The sequence below is a fragment of the Calidris pugnax genome, unplaced genomic scaffold (genome assembly GCF_001431845.1).
Source record: "Calidris pugnax isolate Ruff unplaced genomic scaffold, ASM143184v1 scaffold326, whole genome shotgun sequence".
Classification (NCBI taxonomy): Eukaryota; Metazoa; Chordata; class Aves; order Charadriiformes; family Scolopacidae; genus Calidris; species Calidris pugnax.
In genome coordinates, this window is record NW_015091265.1 from 1706937 (window position 1) to 1711573 (window position 4637).

Genomic DNA, 4637 nt, shown 5'->3' on the forward strand with positions numbered 1-4637 from the left:
ACAAGCTGCTATCTAAGCACTTTGGGCATGGAAATGTCAACTGCTGGGGCTATTGTGCTGAAGGCATGTGCCCAGCCAGGTGTCCTGTCCAAAATAGAAAAGAGGACCCCTCTGTTGCACCCCTACAGCAGGCTAACAGCAGTGGTAGGGCCACTGGCATCAGTACGGAGAAGTTGCACTAAGTTTATGGTACTTTTGTATGATTTTATACTATAAAGGGCATTTTTTACCTCCTCTAGCCAATGTCATGAACATTTAAGTTGTTCCCATTCTCCCTCAGTTTAGGAGACCCCACTCACCGCGACAGAAGGAACCTTTTGCTGAATAGCTGGGTATTCAGAAAAAAGTCTCCTTTTTATCTTTCCTTCAGCAGCTAGAGAATAATAATGGCTTGTGTCTTCAGGAGGTGCCATTGCCAGCGGAGAGGCAAAAATTGGTGAGCAATCCTTGATTATAAATGAACCCTACAGATACTTGCTCACAACAGGCACCTGGGGATGGTGTGGGAGGGACGTGGAGCGTGGGGCTCCTTGGGCAGAGTGCCCTGATTTGGTCTGCAGGGGCATTTTAGCAGCATTGCCTGCTGGCTGGCTTTCAGACCTCACCTGGGGAGGTGTCTTCTCTTGTGGTTGTTGGAGGAGCTGTGAGCTGCAGAACGTGGTGCCGGTGCTCGTGGTGCACTCCACAAATGGATTCCCACTTACTGACAGCTCCAGGCTTCCCAAAACGCTGAGCCCATCTTCCTCTCAAACAATGAGATTGCTTTACAAATCACAGAGAGTTTTTTTTTCTGTCTTTGATTATTTTTATTTGCACATTGGGTCTTCAGGGCAAAGCTGCTTCCTTTTTCCAAACTTTTCTCTGCTACCACTGCAATTCATGTTCTGTGTTAAATGGAAATGACCTTCTTGAGTACTATATTTCCTGCTTTGAGGGCTTTAAAAAAAAATAAAAAGGCATTTAAAGTCACAAAGTGGGATAGTTTTCATCCAAGTGGGAGTTCTCCGGCCAGAAAAGGATGGGAGGATGTGCTGAGGGTCAGCAGTGGTGGGACACGCAGCAGAGGAGCCATCACAGCTGCTGGCAGGAGCCAAGACCACGTGCAGCCCGGCCTGCTCCTCAGCACCAAAGGGAGGGGGTTCTCCAGCAGAAGGACTGGGTGCTTCTCTCTGCTTTTGTACCCATCCTTACCCCAACCAGGAAAAAAAGATCACTTCCTACATGGGAAACATGAAGATTTTGGTGGGGGAAACGTTTGTAACTACCCCAAGAATCTTACAAATTGTTCAAGACAGACATATTTGCAGACCTCCTTGCCCTTTTTGTTTGTTCATTTATTTTATTTTATATGAAGGTGTGACATATTATCCTGGGCATGTCTGAGAGACAGCCAGAAGGTGTGGAATATGGGCCTGGCTCAGCTCTTCCACCCCCCTTACACTCTTTTTCTCAAGGTGGGTTATGACTCTTCTTGTAGGCATGGATCTCATCTTTCCTTGCCTGCTAACAGCTACCAAAATTTCCACCTTTTGATTTTGATCTGCAAAAAGAAGTCCCCAGGGAAGAAAAGTAGAGGTTTTCCTGCATCATGAAGGATGGGGAGAAATCCTGCAGTCTCCCTTTCCTCCTCTTTTTAGGGTTTCCCCCCTCAATTTCATTTCTTTTCTCCCCTTCACACATGGCAAAGGAGAAGAAACTATTGACTGACACTTGTGGATTCAGTGGGATCTTTCTGGTGACTTCAGTGGGTTTTGGACTAATCGCATTGCGAATGTTTGTTATTGCTTTAGCAAAGGATGAGAAGGCCCAGGAAAAAGAGATTAGTTAAGAAAATCTCTCTTAATCCATTTCAAGAGCTTGCCCTATCTGTGTGGAACCAGATCCAGTGAGTTTATTCTTTGCACAATGGTGGTACCTCTGTATCATAAAAAAGAAAGAAAGGGAAAAAAAAAAAAAAAAAAGAGAAGTTATGAAAGGCTCATTTTATTTGGTAACAGTAAATGAACAAAACCACATTTCATTATTCAGGGTTACTTCTGCACTAAAGCTTATGATGCAGCCACAGAGTTATCAAAACAAAAATAATGCGTGTCCAGGATGGAGTTTATCAGAGGAAGCCCAGGACAGTAGGGATTAGCACAACACTTGACTGTGGCTCAGGCCGCCCTGTGCTGATAAGTTTCTTAGTTTATTTCTCCCTTGCTTGCCTTGTCCTGCGTTGGGTCCTCCCAGGGATCAGCGTTGAGAAGGACCTCGGCAGTGACCTGTCCACCCTAACAACTCCTCCCCAAAATTGCAAAGCAACTAGTCTTTAAAGAGCCAGAACTGGCAGCTTTTTGAGCCTGAGGTGAAGGCAGAGCCTGATACTTCAGAGCCTGATACTTCAGGGCCAAATGCCACCAGCTTTCTGAAACAGGTTTTGATGGGACTAGCCATGGAAGCATAAGTCAAAAACATCCCAGCCTGGCCCCTAGTCCTTGGAGTCAGGGCAGAAACACAGAACACAGCATCGAAATGCAGGAGAAAAACATACTGCTGTCCTCGCCATCGTCAAGTGCTGCTGAAAGCCTCCATGTCCTGGACCTCCTCCTGATAAACTCCATCCTGGAAGCTGACTATCTTAGCGTAGATAATGCCGTGTCTGCATCATTACATTTAATGCAGAAATAATACCCAACCATCAATTGTGGTTTGTTCTGTTACCAAATGAAACACTCTATTCATAGTTTTTCATAGCTGAGCGCTCTCCCTCCTCCGCTGCAGAAATATGGAGTAAAAATAGGTGGAGAAGGGTTTTGCCACAAAAGAAACATTGACACAAGCCATCAAGTGTTTCATTTGAGAAAGTGGTTGTATACACTACGGTTACCTCTGCTGCTAAGATTGACTCCTTTGCAGAGTTTTAATTTGGCTATAAAAACACATTTGACTTGAAGTGCAGGGAAGAGAAGGACTGGGGAAAGCTTTTCTTAAAGGCAGAATCTGAAAACTTGCAAAAGTCTATTGTTTCAAAAGATTTTGTGGTTTCTGAAAACACATCGGGTTTTAGATAACTGAATCACAGTAGAATCAGGAAGCAGCCCATGTTTCTCTACCTTTAAGAGGAAAATTGGACCAATGGAGTAATTTTCAGCACAGCTGGCATGGCACAGCCCTTTTGCAAGTAGATGGGAACGGGAAGTTAGATCTTCAGAGCTGGTGGCCAAGTGGAATAACTTTGCAAGGATCTTTGATTTGCCTGAACTGACCTTACTCCTGCTGCCATCCAAATTACATGAATTATTTCCTTGACTTTTACATAAGGCTTTTCACACACAGCAGCTCAGGAGAAAAGAAAGGAGAACAAAGCATAGGAAAAGATGAAGAAAAGGTGACCGTAAAGCTGCAGAAGATGGCTTGAGAGAACCTATGCCAGACAAAATAGATTTTCCTTGATAGACTGTATTTCAGATTCGCAATATTCTTTCAAGTGATGGGAAGCTTTTTTTATCCACAGATGTTCAGTTTGATATTTGCACATTGGCTGTAGCCACGGTCTAATTAATTTCAGATATTTCAAAACAATGGTTTCTCATAAAGAACCATTTAGGATCTGTGTTTCACATTTAAAATGATAATCATTGTTGAGTCAGTAACATAAAACCTGTGCTTAAAAAGTGTGTAATGAAAATTGTATTTTTTGTCATCTCAGGACTACGCTGTAGTTAGCAGGATTTTTTTTTTTCCTCCAACGATATTGCTTTAGAACTGAGACAAAGCCTAAACATTTTCCCTTTGTTGGGTTTTCTCACACAAATCTGAACATCTGAAAACAATGATTTGTCATGGGAGACATTTGGCAGCCCGAGCAAAGGTTTACTCTTTCTACTTTGCCTAAAATATTTACAAAGAAAAATATCTGACAATCACAGTAAATCAGACAATGTTTCTGACATAAATCATGCAGGAAGTCTGCGTGGTCTCTCCGAGAGGAGAAAAGGAGATCGCGTTTCTGGACGTTTTGGTTCAGTGCAGAAACCTCAACTCTCGAGGAAGAAGGGGAGAGTTAAATAAAGTGGGATGAAAATACCAAGGGGTTGCAGAGGCCTGTTTTTCTAGCTTGATCACCTCCTCACTTTCCCCAGTCCTTCTCTCTGTTCTTACAAGCCCTGAGGGTCTCCAGGGTAAACCACCCTCCTTCCTTCAGGGTTTTCTTCCTGTCCTGGGCTGGGGGATGCCCAGGATGAGTTCCCCATCCCTCCCACCCCGGGCCCACAGTTCTGGGGGTGCCCAGGATGAGTTCCCCATCCCTTCCACCCTCGTCCCACACTTCTGGGGGTGCCCAGGATGAGTTCCCCATCCCTCTCACCCCAGCCCCACACTTCTGGGGGTGCCCAGGATGAGTTCCCCATCCCTCCCACCCTGGCCCCACGCTTCTGGGGGTGCCCAGGATGAGTTCCCCATCCCTCCCACCCCGGGCCCACAGTTCTGGGGGTGCCCAGGATGAGTTCCCCATCCCTTCCACCCTCGTCCCACACTTCTGGGGGTGCCCAGGATGAGTTCCCCATCCCTCTCACCCCAGCCCCACACTTCTGGGGGTGCCCAGGATGAGTTCCCCATCCCTCCCACCCTGGCCCCACGCTTCTGGGGGTGCCCAG